The sequence below is a fragment of the Hyla sarda genome, chromosome 2 (assembly GCF_029499605.1).
Source record: "Hyla sarda isolate aHylSar1 chromosome 2, aHylSar1.hap1, whole genome shotgun sequence".
Taxonomy (NCBI): Eukaryota; Metazoa; Chordata; class Amphibia; order Anura; family Hylidae; genus Hyla; species Hyla sarda.
The window spans coordinates 266,198,943-266,219,373 of record NC_079190.1 but is presented as its reverse complement, the minus strand read 5'-3'; the positions used below and the strand labels follow the sequence as shown (position 1 = coordinate 266,219,373).

Genomic DNA, 20,431 nt, shown 5'->3' with positions numbered 1-20,431 from the left:
TCCAGCTGTTGAAAAACAACAACTCCCAGTATTGTCGGACAGCCGTTGACTGTCCAGGCATGCTGGGAGTTTTGCAACAGCTGGAGGCACCCTGTTTGGGAATCACTGGCGTAGAATACCCCTATGTCCACCCCTATGCAAATCCCAAATTTAGGCCTCAAATGCACATGGCGCTCTCACTTTGGAGCCCTGTCGTATTTCAGGGCAACAGTTTAGGGCGACATATGGGGTATCGCTGTACTCGGGAGAAATTGCGTTACAAGGTTTGGGGGGCTTTTTCTTCTTTAACCCTTCATGAAAAGGAAATGTTGGGGTCTACACCAGAATGTTAGTGTAAAATTTTTTTATTTTTTACACTAACATGCTGATGTTGCCCTATACTTTACATTTTCACAAGAGGTAAAAGGGAAAAAAGCCCCCCAAAATTTGTAACGCAATTTCTCCCGACTACAGAGATACCCCATATGTGAGCGCAAAGTGCTCTGGGGGCGCACAACAAGGCCCAGAAGGGAGAGCGCACCATGTACATTTGAGGTGATTTGCACAGGGGTGGCTGATTGTTACAGCGGTTTTGACAAACGCAAAAAAAACAAAACCCCACATGTGACCCCATTTCGGAAACGACACCCCTCACGGAATGTAATGAGGGGTGCAGTGAGAATTTACCCCCCACAGGTGTCTGACGGATCTTTGGAACAGTGGTCCATGAAAATGAAAACTTGTACAGCCCACTGTTCCAAAGATCTGTCAGACACCAGTGGGGGGCAAATGCTCACTGTACCCCTTGTTACGTTCCTCAAGGGGTCTAGTTTCCAAAATGGTATGCCATGTGTGTTTTTTTTTGCTGTTCTGGCACCTTAGGGGCTTCCTAAATGCGACATGCTCCCCGAGCAAAATTTGCTCTCAAAAAGCCAAATCTGACTCCTTCTCTTCTGAGCATTGTAGTTCGCCCATAGTGCACTTCAGGTCAACTTATGGGGTACCTCCATACTCAGAAGAGATGGGGTTACAAATTTTGGGGGGTATTTTCTGCTATTAACCCTTGCAAAAAGGTGAAATTAGGGGGGAAACACACATTTTAGTGGAAATTTTTTTTTTTTTTTTTACATATGCAAAAGTCATGAAACACCTGTGGGGTAATAAGGCTCACTTTATTCCTTATTACATTCCTCAAGGGGTCTAGTATCCAAAATGGTATGCCATGTGGGTATTTTTTGCTGTTCTGGCACCATAGGGGCTTCCTAAATGCGACATGCCCCCCGAGCAAAATTTGCTCTCAAAAAGCCAAATATGACTCCTTCTCTTCTGAGCATTGTAGTTCACCCATAGTGCACTTCAGGTCAACTTATGGGGTACCTCCATACTCAGAAGAGAAGGGGTTACAAATATTGGGGGGTATTTCCTGCTATTGACCCTTGGAAAAATGTGAAATTTGGGGGGAAACACACATTTTAGTGAAAAAAAAATTTTTTTTTTTACATATGCAAAAGTCGTGAAACACCTGTGGGGTATTAAGGCTCACTTTATTCCTTGTTACGTACCTCAAGGGGTCTAGTTTCCAAAATGGTATGCCATGTGAGGGTTTTTTGCTGTTCTGGCACCATAAGGGCTTCCTAAATGCAACATGCCCCCAAAAACCATTTCAGAAAAACGTACTCTCCAAAATCCCCTTGTCGCTCTTTCCCTTCTGAGCCCTCTACTGCGCCCGCCGAACACTTTACATAGACATATGAGGTATGTGCTTACTCGAGAGAAATTGGGCTACAAATATAAGTATACATTTTCTCCTTTTACCCCTTGTAAAAATTTAAAAATTGGGTCTACAAGAACATGCGAGTGTAAAAAATGAAGATTGTGAATTTTCTCCTTCACTTTGCTTCTATTCCTGTGAAACACCTAAAGGGTTAAAATGATGACTGAATGTCATTTTGAATACTTTGGAGGGTGCAGTTTTTATAATGGGGTCTTTTGTGGGGTATTTCTAATAAGAAGACCCTTCAAATCCACTTCAAACCTGAACTGGTCCCTGAAAAATTGTGAGTTTGAAAATTTTGTGAAAAATTGGAAAATTGCTGCTGAACTTTGAAGCCCTCTGGTGTCTTCCAAAAGTAAAAACATGTCAATTTTATGATGCAGACATAAAGTAGACATATTGTATATGTGAATAAAAATTTTTTTTATTTGTAATATACATTTTCCTTACAAGCAGAGAGCTTCAAAGTTAGAAAAATGCTAAATTTTCAAATTTTTCATCAAATTTTAGGATTTTTCACAAGGAAAGGATGCAAGTTACCACAAAAATTTACCACCATGTTAAAGTAGAATATGTCACGAAAAAACAATCTCAGAATCAGAATGATAACTAAAAGCATTCCAGAGTTATTAATGTTTAAAGTGACAGTGGTCAGATGTGCAAAAAACGCTCTGGTCCTTAAGGCCAAAATGGGCTTGGTCCTGAAGGGGTTAAATTTGATAGAGAATGCCACAATAGAAAAAAACTTGAGGGAGTTTTTTGCAAACAACTGGGGCACAGCAAGTGACCAGGTTGTCTGGGAGACCTATAAGGGTATGTTCACACTGAGGAATTGGGGCAGAAATCAAGCAGAAATTTTCTGCCTTAAAATATTGTTACTTTTCCACAAGAACTCACAGAGATTTTGCATGGAATTTCGTACGCAATTGGCACGGAAATCGCGTGGAAATGCAGCTTTCATGCGGAGGAGGAGTATCAAGTATTTCTATTCATAAAAATTTTTGTTTTTTTTTCATGCGGAAATTCCGTGCGAATTCCGCGCCAATTCCACGCCAATTCCGCACGGATTCCGCGTGGAAATGCTTCTGACTCAAAAAAAATATATAACATTGAGCTCTATGGGAGAACGACGCTGATTCCGCCTGAATGAAAGAACATGTTCTTTCTTCAAGCGGAACAGACTTCCTCATCAGAATTCTTCTTGAGGAAATTCCTCACTGAGAACTGAGGGGCAGAAATTCAGCACAGCTCTATGGGGATTTTCACTGCTGAATGAATTGGATAGGAAATAGCGAGCAGATTACTCGTGGAAATTCCTCTCCAATTCCTCAGTGTGAACATACCCTAAAGCTTACCTTAGAGGGGAAATAATAAGAGCAATAAAGTGAGAAAAAAAAGAGTTTAAATCAAAAGAGGAGGGCTTAATAATTAATCTTAGGGATACAGAGAAGGAATATACACAAAATTCATCAGAAGAGAGTAAGGAAAAATTAAATAAGCTACAAAATGAATTTAATGAATACATGTTGGAAAGGAGTAAAAATAAACTGATTTTTCAAGGCCAGCAAAGATTTGTACAGGCAGGGAAGCCTAACAAGTATTTGATGCCAATTGTCTCAAATCAACACACTAAGCAAAGAATTTCTGGGATAAGGAATAAAGAAGGAGATTGGTGTATAGAAAAAAAGGAAATAATAAGGGAATTTAGAGAATATTATGAGTTATTATATAGATCTGAATATAATAAGGAAAGAAATGAAACATTAAATTATTTGGACCAAATGGAACTCCCTAGACTCCCCGAAATGGAAAAACAAACTTTAGATGCTCCATTAACTAGAATAGAATTGAATAAAGCGCTAGATGAGATTAGGGGTATTTCAACACCTGGAAGCGATGGACTACCCTTTGAGGTATACAGAAGGTTTGGCGGAATTTTGATCCCGGCATTGCATAGAGTGATTGAGACCAGCATGGTAACCGGGAAATTACCGGACTCTATGCGGGAAGCGGTTATAATATTGATCCTGAAACAGGGAAAAGATAAAGAGGATATGGGGTCGTATAGACCTATATCGTTAATAAATACGGATATCAAGATTTTCGCCAAAGCATTAGCCATTAGATTACAGAGTTATATTACAGAGTTAATTCAGGAAGATCAGTGCGGGTTTATCCCGGGAAGAATGGCCCGACACAATATATATAGAGTCCTTACGAATATAGATATGGGAAAATTACAGGGCGGGGAATCCCACTCCATCCTGTCTTTAGATGCCACCAAGGCTTTCGACAGGGTGGAGTGGGAGTTCTTGTGGGCAGTATTAGAAAAATGCGGCTTTGGGAAAACATATATAGATATGATCCGACTGTTATACTCCGAACCTAAGGCAAGAGTGTCGATCAATGGGAAATTATCGGAGCAATTTTCGCTCTCAAGAGGCACCAGACAGGGATGCCCTCTCCCTTCCCCTTGCTGTTTGCTATGAGCATGGAACCTTTTGCTGTTAAGATCAGAGAGGAGAAGGAGATTGGCGGGTTTGGTGCAAGGGGGAGAGAGGACAAAATATCCTTATATGCAGACGATATCCTGCTTTTTTTGGAAAAACAGTCGGATCTGACCGGAGTGATGGAGATTATCAAGGAGATTCTCAGGGTTAGAAATAAACTGGTCCAAATCAGTACTCCTTCCATTAGGGGAGAATAATATATTCATAGAAAACGAAATAAAAATATTTAAAAAAAGATGAGCATTTTAAATACTTAGGTATACAAATCTCAGGTAAATTAGAAGATCATTATAAATTAAACCTAGAACCCTTAACAAAGAACATGGAAAAGAAAATTAAAATATGGAGTGAAGGGGGAATGGCGTTTCCGGACGTGAAAAAGTATTTTTTAGCAGTCCAATTATACTTTATTAGGGACTGGAGGAGATCTCATATGATTGAGTATATGATGAAACGATGTAGAGGATCATATGATGATATTTACCAGTTACTGGAGTCAGGGCAATTAGAAGAGAAAGGATGGAAAAACTGTATAACAATAACTGCCTTGAAAAGAACGTGGAAAATGGTAAAAAGGGAGGTGGGAATAAGTGGGATATTGGCCTCATTTGGAATAATAAAAACACAGTATAGGAAATAAATAGATTAGAATTTCGAACACTAGCACAATGGGGGGGGGGGGTGAATAAAATAGGGGATATATATAAGGAAGGGAAGATTAAAACATGGGAAGAGTTAAAAAAAGGGTAGAGAAGTTGGGATTGGGACATGGTTTGAATATATGAGATTAAGAGGTATAGTAAAAGATACGGTAGATAAGGGGAGGAAAGTAGAAATAGTAAAAGGTAGTTTTTTTGATAAGATGGTGAATACAGATATGGGAAAAAAAGAGTTGTCAAAGATATATAGAGCACTTAATAAATTTTCTATATTAAAGAGAAATCATCACAGTAGAAAAATATGGCAAAAAGAATTGGGTGAGATAGAAGAAGCACAGTGGGGAAAAATACACGAAAGAATTCATTTTATTCCATTAAATGCGAATCATAGGGTGATACAGTTTAATATAGTTTATAGGCTGTACTATACACCTCTCTTTTTGCATAAAATAGGTAAAAAGAACTTGAGTGCCTGCTCAAAATGTGGGAAGGAAGAGGCAGGATTGTTGCATATGCTTTGGACATGTCCAGAAATAAAGACATTTTGGGGAGAAGTTATACAATTAGTTGAGAAAAGTTGAAAGATTAGAATAAAATTAACACCAATAAATGCGATCCTGGGAGGTGATATTGGGACAGAAATAAAAAGGGATTGGGGAAAAAAAAATTCAAAGGTCACTTTTTTATGCCAGATTAATTATAGTAAAAAAAAATTGTATAAAATATTGTATTATTCATTTTTTTGTAATATGTGGTGGTAATAAAAGAAAAAAAACCTCTGAATATCATTTTTAATACTTTGAGGGGTGCAGTTTTTATAATGGGGTCATTCATGGGGTATTTCTAATATGAAGGCCCTCAAATCCACTTCAAATTCCGATTTTGAAAATTTGAGGCCCTCTGATGTCTTCCAAAAGTAAAAACATGTCAACTTTATGATTAAAACATAAAGTAGACATATTGTAAATGCGAATCAATATATAATTTATTTGGTATGTCTATTTCCCTTACAAGCAGGGAGCTTCATAGTTAGAAAAATGCAAAATTTTCTAATTTTTCATGAAATTCTGGAATTTTTCACCAAGAAATGATGCAAGTATCGGCGAAAATTTACCACTATGTTAAAGTAGAATATGTCACGAAAAAACTATCTCAGAATCAAATTCATAAGTAAAAGCATCCCAGAGTTATTAATGCTTAAAGTGACAGTAGTCAGATGTGCATAAAATGCTCTTGTCCTTAAGGTAAAAATGGGCTTGCCCATTAATGGGTTAAAGGGGTACTCCTGTGCCCTAGCCTTCTGAATATTCCATTCAGAAGGCTTAGAACAGTGGCAACGGTCACGATGTCATGGCCACGCCCCCTTGCAATGTCACGTGGCTGTGCTCCAAGCCTTCTGAACTGGATGTTCAGAAGGCTGGGGCACTTGAGTACCCCTTTAAATCTGTTAGGCTTTATTTCACGGTTCTGACATTTTTAATGGTAACAATAGCACTAGAAACTAAGAAAGGCAAGAACATCCATGATTGTCATAGACATGGTGCTGAAAAATGTCTCCATGACCTGCTGACCTGCTGTCAATTGGATAGATCCCTGAAACAACATTCCTCATTAAATCCAGTATCATCAAATAGTCAGGTGTAATGCACAAATGTATGGTGAAGAACCACCTGAAAGTGTCCTCAAATTTGCATTATGTATTCCTGGTCTGTTCCTGGAGTAAAGGGAATCTGCCAGCTGTATTGGCTGAAAGCAAACTTTACTTTTCCTGGAGCTGATGGTGGTAGCCAAACTTATAAAAATGCCTTTATATTCTTTAGCCAAGTGTCAAGAAGGCTGAGCCAAGCTACTCAAGTGCCACTGTGGTGTCCCGGGACCGTATGGTATACCGTACCTTGAATGGTGGTCCCCAAAGCCAGAGTTACATTGTTCCAGTAGTGTCCTCCTAATGGGATAGCCCCAGTCACCTCTTCCTTATTTAATTTTATGATGTTTACATGTATACATAATTATATATTTAATGTTGAATATAGTGTCACAGGACCTTAGGTCACATGATCACATGACTAATGTTAATTCTATTAAGGTATGTTAAAGGACCTTCCTAGGTCACATGTGTGGTCACATGTCTAGACCATAATTCCTTGTAAAGTGAATGACAGATGGAATGGACCAATGAGCTCTAGGCCAGTCCCTGTCCATATAAGGGAGCTGCCAGCCAATCCTCGCTCTCCTGGGTTCTGGACTAGCAGAGAGTAGAGATCCGTGCAACTTTCAAAGACAAGCCTGATAATACTAAATCGTGAGTTATAATACAACTCTCCGTTAAAGTCCGCGTGACTGCTGGACCTAAACTCAATCCCCTAAATCCAGCGGTACAGCGCATATAATTCTCCTGAGCTTAAAACTCACAAGGTACCAACCAACTGTCAGGATCCTCATAGATTCTGATTGTACAAAGACTGTTTCTGTTTGTTTCTGCATAAAACCTGCAGTAAAAGTCCCCATGGTTTTCTGAAAACCTCCGGTTGTGGACAATCATTTATTAATCCTCCCTATCGCTCTTGGGACGGATGGCGATAGGACAAGCATATACAGAGGAGCCCACACCCTGGCGTCACGACAATTAAGGGTTAATCCAGCACCCTTTCATCACTGCACAGCTACACCCCATATACCCTATACCTATACCCCCACAAGCTTACCACACCACAGCCTAGCTCCTCCCCTTACTTGCTCTCCCCTCCCAGCTCCTCCTTGATTGACAAAAAGGTCTCTGAACATCAGTCAAGGAATGCCTGGGAGGTGGGAGATGTGCCAGGCTGTGGCCCTTCAGCAGATTGGCACCGCCAACTTGACACTTGGTTGAGAAATAGAAAAGTGATTTTATACATTTTATACAACTATTATCAGCTCCAGAAAAGGTACAATTTTTTCTATGCAATAGTGTCTGCAGTTCTTTGGAGCAAATAGATATGCTAAATTCCCTTTAAAGGGGTACACGCGATCTCCGAGCCAGCTCCGTGCCTTTCTGTGTACTACTCATCACGCCCCCTCCCATAGATATGAATGGAGGGGGTATGGTGACGTCACTAACACTCAAGTGAGTTCAGATTTCCACGGTGCCGGCCCGTAGATCGCGGGGGGTCCCAGCAGCCAGACCCCCCACGGTCAGACATCTTATCCACAATCCTTTGGATAGGGAAAAAAATGTCTAGGGGTGGAGTCAGTGGCGTTGCCAGGGGTGGGCTGGGGGGGGGGGGGTGTTGCTGCAGACCGCACAGGGTGATACCCTGACCCAGGTGTGTCTGACCATCCCTGTCACTGGCTGTTCTTGTGAGCTCAATCTACAGCGCAGACTGCATTGCACAGCAAGCACTTACAGACACAGCCATTGACAGGGACGGTCGGAGTTCTGTGGAGTTCTCCTGTATAGTTCTCGTGGGGGACATACTCAGCTTCTCTTTCTCCTCTGGTGATTGGCAGCTTTCCCTGCAATGCATGGGTCACGTATCATAATAATATTACTTGACCCTGGCAAGCAGGAAGAGCTGCTGATCAGTACAGAGGATACTGAAGCTCAGCAGTGCAGAGAGCCTTCTGAGGCAGGTAAACAGGGGGGCACTCTGTGTCCCCCAAACACCCCCACCCCCACCCCCACACACACACTCACCATCCCTCTCCCCCCTTTCCAGAACCATGCCAGTAACCCCCTTCCCAGCACCTTCCATGCTCACCACCCCCTCCCACCAGCACCATCCCTGCTCACCCCCCCCCCCCCCCCATCTTTACCATGGTGCCTCCAGCTGTTGCAAGACTACAATTCCTATCATGCTGGGAGTTGTAGTTTTGCAACAGCTGGAGGGTAGGAAAGCACTGACAGAGAGATAGATAGATAGATAGATAGACAGATAGATAGATAGTTTCCCAACCAGGGTGCCTCCAGCTCTGGCAAAACTACAAAACTAAAACTCCCAGCATTCCCAGCTGTCTGGGCATGCTGTGAATTGTAGTTTTGTAACAGCTAGAGGCACCTTGGTTGGGAAAGACTGATAAAGATATATAGATAGATAGATCAGTGTTTCCAGAAGAGGGTATCTCCAGCTGTTGCAAAACTACAACTTCCAGCATGCGGGAGTCACCCTGGTTAGGAAACATTGATCTATGTCCTATATCCATTCCCTATCTATCTAGCTATCTAGGTGTTGTAGTTTTTCAACAGCTGGAGGCACCCTGTTCAGGAAACACTGATATGTGCTCTATCTATCTTTCTATCTATCTATCTTTATCAGTGTTTCCTAACTGGATATCCCCCATATACCCCCCCCCCCCCCCCACACACACACACACACACCATTTCTGCCCCCCCCTTCCAACAGTTTCCCTTTAGCCACTAGCCTGCAACTTCCTAGCACCATCCATGCTCACCCTCCCTTCCCTAGCACCATGCCTGCTCATCCCCCCCCCCCCTTCCTCACCAGGGTGCCTGCAGCTGTTGCAAAACTATAACTCCCAACATGTTGCGAGTTGTGGCTTTGCAACAACTGGAGGGTTGGGAAGCACTGACAGATGACAGATAGATAGATAGATAAATAGATAGATAAATAGATAAATAGATAGATAGATAGATCAGTGTTTCCTGAAGAAGAGGGTGCCCCCAGCTGTTTCAAAACTACAATTTACAGCATGTTGGAGTCACCCTGGTTAGGAAACATTGATCTATGTCCTATATCTATTCCCTATCTATCTATCTATCCCAGTGAGAGATATAAGATTACTAATCCATGTACCCGCATTGTTTTAATAACTGTTGCCCTTGGTTACAACCCACTATGGCTGAGTAACACATGCTCAGTTCACCTGCAGTCTGCTGAAGGAAATGGCAGTTTGTCTCCACTCTGCATATAAGCAAGGGGGATTGTGGGAAAGTGTGTGCTCTGTTGCTTGGCAATAATAGGGTTAGAGCTCAGAGAGGAAACTAGGTGATCAGATCCATTGGGGAGAAGAACTCTACAGGGGTAGAAGTTATTTTCCTTAAAAACAGCATATTTGTTCCCCTTTACATATATGTATGGGGCACACATCTGATTTTACCAAATTAGCTCTGTGGGACAAATTCAATGTATGCATTTCTTTTTATGATTCAGTATTAATTGTCATACTTAAAAATCCAGCATTATAATAGTGAATATATACATTATTTCAGCCTAAATTCTTGTTTTAGGTTATAACAGGAGGTCATGTTAAAGGTCAGAGATCTCTTATATGACTTCCCTGTTACCCCCATTAGTAGGTCACATACACTGAACATATAGGTTTGTTTTAGACATTTAGGTGCTTTTCCCTTTCTATGTATAGAAAACTATACATATAGGGGGAGATTTATCAAAACCAGTGCAGAGGAAATGTTTACCACTTGCCTGTAACAACCAATAAGATTGCTTCTTTCATAAAAAAAAGGCTTCTTAAAACTGAAAGAAGTGATCTGATTGGTTGCTATGCACAACTCTTCCACTCTTTCTCTACACAGATTTTGATGATTCTCCCCCATAGACTTAATATTCTAATACAGTACTTATACCCCCCAACTCTTTATGTAATAGAATTGAATAAACAGTATATACTTGGTCATTTGGGAACATCAGCAAAGTGTCTAGTTAAATAATTAGATTTAATACAATTTACATTATTATATTTAATAGATCTAGTCATCATTTGCAATTCAAGAATTCTAGATGTATTCTGATCAATATTTAGGATTTATGTACCTCTCCTGTGTCATCTTGTCCCCTTCCTCATCTCCTGCTCTTTGTGTGCGCTCCCTCTGATAGCTAAGGCCTGAACTGTACTAGTGGCTGGTAGAAATAGCTCCAAACACTTGATGATGTCACATGTGTGATGTCATAAGGGAAGATTAACAAAGAAAGACAACAAAGAGCGAAGATTAACCAAGTAAGGCCACTGTATGATTTTATATTGTTAGTTTTAAAGGGAACTGTTAGGCTTCCATTGTGATATCTAACATTTTACAAGACAACATATTAACCCCTTAAGGACACAGGACGTCCTGGTGAGGCAGTACTTAACGCACCAGGACGTACATTTACGTCCTAAGCATAACCGCGAGCATCGGAGTGATGCCCAGATCATGCACGGCAGGTTCCGGTTGCTGATCGCAGCCAGGGACCCACCAGTAATGGCAGACATCCGCGATCCCGCAGATGTCCGCCATTAACCCCTCAGATGCCATGATCAATACAGATCACGGCATCTGCAGCATCGCGGTAGAGGCAGTGCTGCGGGCGATCCGATCATCCAGCACAGCAGACAGAGGTCCCCTCACCTGCCTCCGCTGCCTTCCCGGCGTCTTCTGCTCTGATCTGCCTTCCCGCAGACCAGAGCAGAAGATGACCGTTAACACTGATCAGTGCTATGTCCTATACATAGCACTGAACAGTATTAGCAATCGAATGATTGCTATAAATAGTCCCCTATGGGGACTATTAACCCCTTAAGGACATAGGGCGTATCCATACGCCCCCGTTTCCAAGTCCTTAAGGACCGAGGGCGTATGGATACGCCCTGAGCATTTCCGGCCCCCACCGCTAGCCGGAGGGGAGCCGGAGCCGGATGCCTGCTGAAATCGTTCAGCAGGCATCCCGGCATATCGCCCAGGGGGGTCATTATGTCCCCCCATGTCGGCGATTGCCGTAGATCGCTGGACAATTCAGTCCAGCGATCTGCGGCAGATTCTTGGTCAATCGGGTCTCCAGTGACCCGATGACCCGGAATTACTGGCTGATCGGGGCCGTCAGAGACGGCCCCGAACAGCCAGAGCCAGCAGGGGTGAGGTGGCACTGGTGCCACCTCACGATTGCCCTGATTCGTCGGCCGGATTACCGGCCGACCAATCAGGGCGCCTGCTGCGGGTGTCACTCCCGCAACCCGCTCCGCCCCTCTTCCGGAGGACGTGAGCGGGTGCGGGAAGACGACCCCCGATGCTGGGGACCCCGATCCCCGGCGTCCCTGTTGGGATCGGGGCCCCAGGAGCAGCGGCGGCGGCGGAGACGACGAGGGACTGACCTGTGCGGCGAGGATCGTTGGAGGTGAGTGACAGCCTCCTGCTGTTGCTTAGCAACAGCTCCCAGCATGCAACACGGGCATGCTGGGAGCTGTAGTTATGCAACAGCAGGAGGCAGACCACCACAACTCCCAGCATGCCCTTATGGGCATGCTGGGACTTGTAGTTTTGCAACAGCTGGAGGCACATTTTTTCTATGGAAAAGTGTACCTTCAGCTGTTGTGTAACTACAACTCCCAGCTTGCACAATCAGCTAAAGTGCATGCTGGGAGTTGTAGTGGTGCATCTGGTGGTTGCATAACTACAACTCCCAGCATGCCCGTTGGCTGTCGGTGACTGCTGAGAGTTGTAGTTTTGCAACAGCTGAAGGCACACTGAGTTAAGTAGTAAACCAGTGTGTCTCCAGCTGTTGCATAACTACAATCCCCAGCATCCCCAGCCAATGTAGTATGCCTCCGGCTGTTGCATAACTACAAGACCCAGCATGCCCTTCTGCTGTCCGTACATGCTGGGGGTTGTAGCTTTTGCAACAGCTGAAGGCACACTGGTTGCAAAACACTGAGTTTGTTACCAAACTCGGTGTTTCACAACCTGTGTGTCTCCAGCTGTTGCAAAACTACAACTCCCAGCATGCACTGATAGACCGTACATGCTGGGAGTTGTAGTTTTGCAACAGCTGGATGTTCCCCCCCCCCCCCCCCAATGTGAACGTACAGGGTACACTCACATGGGCGGAGGATTACAGTAAGTATCCGGCTGCAAGTTTGAGCTGCGGCAAAATTTCTGTCGCAGCTCAAACTGCCAGCGAGAAACTACTGTGAACCCCCCGCCCGTGTGACTGTACCCTAAAAACACTACACTAACACACAATAAAAAGTAAAAAACACTACATATACACATACCCCTACACAGCCCCCCTCCCCTCCCCAATAAAAATGAAAAACGTCTGGTACGTCACTGTTTCCAAAACGGAGCCTCCAGCGGTTGCAAAACTACAACTCCCAGCATGCACTGATAGACCGTACATGCTGAGAGTTGTAGTTTTGCAACAGCTGGATGTTCCCCCCCCCCCCCAATGTGAACGTACAGGGTACACTCACATGGGCGGAGGATTACAGTAAGTATCCGGCTGCAAGTTTGAGCTGCGTCAAATTTTCTGCCGCAGTTCAAACTGCCAGCGAGAAACTACTGTGAACCCCCCGCCCGTGCGACTGTACCCTAAAAACACTACACTACACTACACTACCACAAAATAAAATAAAAAGTAAAAAACACTACATATACATATACCCCTACACAGCCCCCCTCCCCTCCCCAATAAAAATGAAAAACGTCTGGTACGCCACTGTTTCCAGAACGGAGCCTCCAGCTGTTGCAAAACAACTACTCCCAGTATTGCCAGATAGCCACTGACTGTCCAGGCATGCTGGGAGTTTTACAACAGCTGGAGGCACCCTGTTTGGGAATCACTGGCGTAGAATACCCCTATGTCCACCCCTATGCAATCCCTAATTTAGGCCTCAAATGCGCATGGCACTCTCACTTTGGAGCCCTGTCGTATTTCAAGGCAACAGTTTAGGGCCACATATGGGGTATCGCCGTACTCAGGAGAAATTGGGCTTCAAATTTTGTGGGGTATTTTCTGCTATTACCCTTTTTAAAAATGTAAAATTTTTGGGAAAACAAGCATTTTAGGTAAAAAAAAAAAAATTTTTTTACATATACAAAAGTCATGAAACACCTGTGGGGTATAAAGGTTCACTTAACCCCTTGTTACGTTCCCCGAGGGGTCTAGTCTGGTATGCCATGTGTTATTTTTTTTGCTGTCCTGGCACCATAGGGGCTTCCTAAATGCGGCATGCCCCCAGAGCAAAATTTGCTTTCAAAAAGCCAAATGTGACTCCTTCTCTTCTGAGACCTGTAGTGCGCCAGCAGAGCACTTTTCACCCCCATATGGGGTGTTTTCTGAATCGGGAGAAATTGGGCTTCAAATTTTGGGGGGTGATTTCTGCTATTACCCTTTTTAAAAATGTAAAAATTTTGGGAAACCAAGCATTTTAGGTAAAAAAAAATAAAAAATGTTCACATATGCAAAAGTCGTGAAACACCTGTAGGGTATTAAGGTTCACATTACCCCTTGTTACGTTCCCCGAGGGGTCTAGTTTCCAAAATGGTATGCCATGTGGTTTTTTTTTTGCTGTTATGGCACCATAGGGGCTTCCTAAATGCGGCATGCCCCCAGAGCAAAATTTGCTTTCAAAAAGCCAAATGTGACTCCTTCTCTTCTGAGACCTGTAGTGTGCCAGCAGAGCACTTTTCACCCCCATATGGGGTGTTTTCTGAATCGGGAGAAATTGGGCTTCAAATTTTGGGGGGTATTTCCTGCTATTACCCTTTTTAAAAATGTAAAAATTTTGGGAAACCAAGCATATTAGGTAAAAAATAAAAAAAAATGTTTACATATGCAAAAGTCATTAAACACCTGTAGGGTATTAAGGTTCACATTACCCCTTGTTACTTTCCCCGAGGGGTCTAGTTTCCAAAATGGTATGCCATGTGTTTTTTTTTTTGCTGTTCTGGCACCATAGGGGCTTCCTAAATGCGGCATGCCCCCAGAGCAAAATTTGCTTTCAAAAAGCCAAATGTGACTCCTTCTCTTCTGAGACCTGTAGTGCGCCAGCAGAGCAATTTTCACCCCCATATGGGGTGTTTTCTGAATCGGGAGAAATTGGGTTTCAAATTTTTGGGGGTATTTTCTGCTATTACACATTTTAAAAATGTTAAATTTTTGGGAAACCAGGCATTTTAGGTAAAAAAAAAATAATTTTTTTTACATATGCAAAAGTCCTGAAACACCTGTGGGGTATTAAGGTTCACTTTACCCCTTGTTACGTTCCCTGAGGGGTCTAGTTTCCAAAATGGTATGCCATGTGTGTTTTTTTGCTGTTCTGGCACCATAGGGGCTTCCTAAAGGTGACAATTCCCCCAAAAACCATTTGTCGCTCCTTCCCTTCTGAACCCTCTACTGCGCCCGCTGAACAATTAACATAGACATATGAGGTATGTGCTTACTCGAGAGAAATTGGGTTTCAAATACAAGTAAAAATTTTCTCCTTTTTACCCCTTGCAAAAATTCAAAAATTGGGTCTACAAGAACATGCGAGTGTAAAAAATGAAGATTATGAATTTTCTCCTTCACTTTGCTGCTATTCCTGTGAAACACCTAAAGGGTTAATACACTTATTGAATGTCATTTTGAATACTTTGGGGGGTGTAGTTTTTATAATGGGGTCTTTTATGGGGCATTTCTAATATGAAGGCCCTTCAAATCCACTTCAAACGTGAGCTGGTCCATGAAAAATAGCGAGTTTGAAAATTTTGTGAAAAATTTCAAAATTGCTGCTGAACTTTGAAGCCCTCTGGTGTCTTCCAAAAGTAAAAACTCATAAATTTTATGATGCAAACATAAAGTAGACATATTGTATATGTGAACCCCAAAAAAAAATATTTTGAATATCCATTTTCCTTACAAGCAGAGAGCTTCAAAGTTAGAAAAATGCAAAATTTTCATTTTTTTCATCAAATTTGGTGATTTTTCACCAAGAAAGGATGCAAGTTACCATAAAATTTTACCACTAAGTTAAAGTAGAATATGTCACGAAAAAACAATCTCGGAATCAGAATGATAACTAAAAGCATTCCAGAGTTATTAATGTTTAAAGTGACAGTGGTCAGAATTGCTAAAAACGCTCCGGTCCTTAAGGTGAAAAAGGGCTCGGTCCTTAAGGGGTTAAAGTGTAAAAATAAAGTTAAAAAAATAAAGTAAAAAAAATGTGAAAAACCCCCTCCCCCAATAAAAACGTAAATTGTCCCATTTTCCCTGTTTTACCCCCCAAAAATGTTAAAACAAATTTTATATAAATATTTGGTATCGCCACATGCGTAAATATCTGAACTATTAAAATAAAATGTTAATGATACCGTACGGTGAGCGGCGTGAATGTAAAAAAAGTCCAAAATAGCTGCTTTTTTTTATAACATTTTATTCCCCAAAAAATAATAAAAAATGATTAAAAGTTTTGTATAAGCAAATATCATATCAATAAAAAGTAAAGATCACGGTGCAAAAAATGAACCCTCATAACGACGCTTATACGGAAAAATTAAAAAGTTATAGGTCTTCAAAATAGGGGGATTTTAAATGTACTAATTTGGTTAAAAAGTTTTGCAATTTTTTTTAAGCGCAACAGTAATAGAAAGGTATGTTATCATGGGTATCATTTTAATTGTATTGACCCAAAGAATAAAGAACACATGTCATTTTTACCGTAAATTGTACGTCGTGAAAACGAAACCTTCCAAAATTTGCAAAATTGCAGTTTTCCTTTTAATTTCCCCACAAAAATAGTATTTTTTGGGTTGCGCTATACATTTTATGGTAAAGTGAGTGATGGCATTACAACGGACAACTGGCCGTGCAAACAACAAGCCATCATACTAGTCTGTGGATGAAAATATAAAAGAGTTATGATTTTTTGAAGGAAAAAACAAAAACGTAAAAATAAAATTGTCTGAGTCCTTAAGGGGTTAAAGCACAACTGTCATGAACTCTGGGTGTTATAACCTACGCACATCCTTTGTACTGTGTGCAGATGGTGTGTACAGCATTGTTTTTACCTTATTTTTGCAGGCTTTCATCACCCCCAGTCGGATAGGCATGGCGCGAGGTACCGCTGTGTGATTGACACACAGGTCCCAGCACATGCACCCCTCAACTCATCTAACGTGCGCACCGTCGCATGTTATCCAGGCAAGCGCTCACTCCCCCAGCGAGCGTTCACTCCGCCGCCATCTGCCTCCTCAGTGCGCCTGCGCTCACAGGACAGTTCCAGGTACTAGAGACAGAGAGGAAGCACACTCTCTGCCTCTAGCACTGCGCAGGCGCACTGAGGAGGCAGGCGACGGCAGGCACACACATTAGATGATCTGAGGGGCACATGCGCTGGAACCTGTGTGTCAATCACACAGCGGTCCCAGCGTTTACACAATCCTGACCGGCAAATCACAGTTTTTCCAGGCCAATCGGGTCTTCGGTGATCGGGGTGCCAGCTCCTCCTATCCCCTACCATTGGTCGGTCAGGACTGATCGACCAATGGCAGGAGGGGGGTGGGAGGGAATAAAGTTCCCAGCAGGCAGCGGAAGACAGCAAGAGACAATCCAGAGGAGTGGCGGCAGTGGAGGAGGCTGCGGGCGACAGTGAAGATCATCTTTGGTGAGTGATCTTTACTGTGGCCTGCTAGAAGTTACAAAACTACAACTCCCAGCCTTTGGCTGTCTGGGCATGCTGGGAGTTGTAATTTTGCAACATCTGGGGGCCACAGATTGGAGACCACTGTGCAGTTGTCTCCAAACTTTGGTTAACAGGTGTTGCAAAACTACTACTCTCAGCATGACCAGACAGTCCAGGAATGCTGGGAGTTGTAGTTCTGTAACATCTGGCCCTTCAAATATTGCAGAACTACAACTCCAAGCATGCATGGACAGTCTTCAAAGTGGTTTTCAAACTGTATACCTCCAGATGTTGCAAAACTACAATTCCCAGCATACCCAGACAATCAGGCATGTTGGGCGTTGTAGTTCTGCAACATCTGGCCCTTCAGATGTTGTTGAACTACAACTCCCATCATGCCTGGACAGTCTGGGCAAGCTTGGAGTAGTAGTTTTTCTACATCTGGAGTTTCACAGTTTGTAGACCAATACACAGTGGTCTCCAAACGGTTCTCCTTCAGTTGTTGCATACCTACAACTCCCAGCATGTCCTTTGGCTGCATGCTAGGAGTTGTAGTTTTGCAACAGCTGTAGGCACACTGGTTGAGAAACACTGAGTTAGAGTCTGTTTCCTAACTCAAAGTTTCCCAACCATGTGCCTCCAACTGTTGCAAAACTACAACTCCCAGCATTCACGGTATGTAGTTTTGCAACTGCTGAGGCACATTGGTGGGGAAGCACTGAGTTAGTCTGTTACCTAATTCGGTGTTTCTCCACCAGTGTGCCTACAGCTGTGGCAAAACCATAACTCCGTCTGTCAATGCATGCTGGGAGTTGTAGTTTTGTAACATCTGGAGGTTTGCACACGTTTGTTCACACAGGTGGGGGTTTATAGTGAGTTTCCTGCTACAAGTTTGAGCTGCAGCAAATTTACAACCACAGCTCAAAATCCCAGCAGGAAACTCACTATAAACCCCCACCCCTGTGAATGTACCCTAAAAATACTACACTACACTACAATTACTTGAAATAAAGAGTAAAACACTACATATACACACACCCTTACACTGTCTCCCAATGAACAGCCTCCAGCTGTTGCAAAACAACAACTCCCAGCATTGTTAGACAGCCATTGACTGTCCTGGCATGCTGGGAGTTTTACAACAGCTGGAGGCACTTTGTTTGGGAAACACTGACGTAGGTTATTGTTGGTGGAGGAGGCAAGTGTAACACAGGCAAGTGTAAGTGTAAATAGAGGTCCGCCCCTATGCAAAACTCTAATTTAGGCATCAAATGCACATGGCACTCTCTCACTGTGGAACCCTGTCATATTTCCGTACAGTTGAGAGCTACACCAGCATGTAAAAAAATTAAAAAATGTTACACTAAAATGCTGGTGTTGCCCTATACTTTTTATTTTCACAAAAGGTAAAAGGAGAAAAAGACCCCCAAACTTTGTAACACAATTTCTCCTGAGTACAGAAATACCCCATAGTGGACGTTAAGTGCTCTGCGGGCGCACAACAGGGCTCAAGAGTGAGAGCGCACCATGTATATTTGAGGCCTAAATTGGTGATTTGCACAGGGGTGGCTGATAGTTACAGTGGTTCGACAAACGCAAAAAAGAAAACACCCACATGTGTCCCCATTTTGGAAACTAATGGAAGAATATCGGTCCCGTGGTCCCGAGAAAAAAGAGAAGTGCTTCTGTGGGCGCTCACCTCTGTCACAGATGTAGTCCGTCACAGGTATGTGGAAGTTTCCGAGAACTTGGTAAAATAAAACCGCTTGGACACAGATGTATTTTGGAAAATAAAAAGAAGGTTTATTCCTTCAGCATGCAATACAGCAACGCGTTTCGAGGGGCAGGGACCCCCTCTTCATCAGGCTGTGTGGATGTCCTTTATTTATACCTCATTTGCCCGTGAAAATCACATTTGTGTGTTACATAACATGAAAATAAAACAATAAAGAAAAAAAAAGAAAAAAATTAAATAAATAAATAATCAAAATAAATAAATAAAATCCATAGAAAAGAAGACATTTACATTAAAAATGGAAGTGAGCATTCTGTAAAATAACCCACAGATGGTCAGTTTGACTAACCATTATATTATGCACCTTATCTTGTATTGCATATGTGATATGTAATAATTCTGCAGACGTCGGGCCATTTCAAATGCTCTCCCTTCGGAGATCTACAGTGGCTGGGTGAGAGGTCTGAGGCACCGACCGTCTGTCCACACATCCGTCCTCCTGGCTGCTTATTGGATGGGGGACCGGCGTCAAACCCATTTCCCCACACAGGGATGATTACATTTATTTAATGTGTATGTACATACACACACATCCATACGCATGGTGGATGGATGTGTACTTATCAGCTGTTTGTTTTGTTTTAATTCAGTTTGTTTGTTGTGGTTGTTGTGCCAGTTGTTAACTATCTCATCTTTTTAAGATATTAATTCCACCGCTTCATTCAGGCCATGTGGTTGTAATGTCTGGAGGCTGTAAATCCAGAACATTTCTTTGCGTGACAGGATTTCAAACCTATTTTTCTTTCCCGGTGGAATGTGCTCAATTGGGGTTATGGATATGGCTGTCATGTTTCCCTCATGCATAAGGCTCAGATGTCTAGATAGGCTATGGTGCATGAATCTCTTCTTTATGTTGGAACGATGCTGATTCAATCTCAAATGTAATGGTTGTGTTGTTCTTCCAACATATTGTTTACCACATTGGCACTCTATGAGGTAGATGACATATTCCGTTTGGCATGTCATCAGATGTTTGATGGGGTAGGTTTCACCCGAATGGGTACTGGAAAAACATTTTTGGTTATGGCGTATGGTAAAGCAACATAGGCATCTAGGTTTTCTGCATTTGTATGTTCCCACGTTTCCAGTTTTGTCGTTTTTCTGGGAGGATTTGTTGTGGCATATGAGATTGCTTGGGGCTATCATACCCTTTATGGTTGGTGCCCGCCTGAAAGTCAATCCCAGATTTTTTGGGAGAATTTTTCCTAGATGTGCATCACTTAGTAGTATTCCCCAATGTTTCTTCATGATGTTTCTGATTTTTGTTTGACCCGCTGAATATGTGGTGATGAAATTGCATCTGTTTTTTTCCTCATTCTCCTTTTCTTTTTCTTTCTTTTGT

At 42.5% G+C, this 20,431-nt stretch overlaps 1 long non-coding RNA gene across 1 annotated transcript in view; it reads right to left on the bottom strand.

Annotated features, from left to right (window-relative positions):
* The window catches only part of LOC130356080 (uncharacterized), a 56,856-nt gene extending 46,111 nt beyond the window's left edge, over nt 1-10,745 (bottom strand). The window contains exon 1 of the long non-coding RNA XR_008888769.1: nt 10,691-10,745. This is a non-coding gene — a long non-coding RNA (uncharacterized LOC130356080). The remainder of the gene's footprint in view (nt 1-10,690) is intronic.
* Between the last annotated feature and the right edge of the window lie 9,686 nt (nt 10,746-20,431).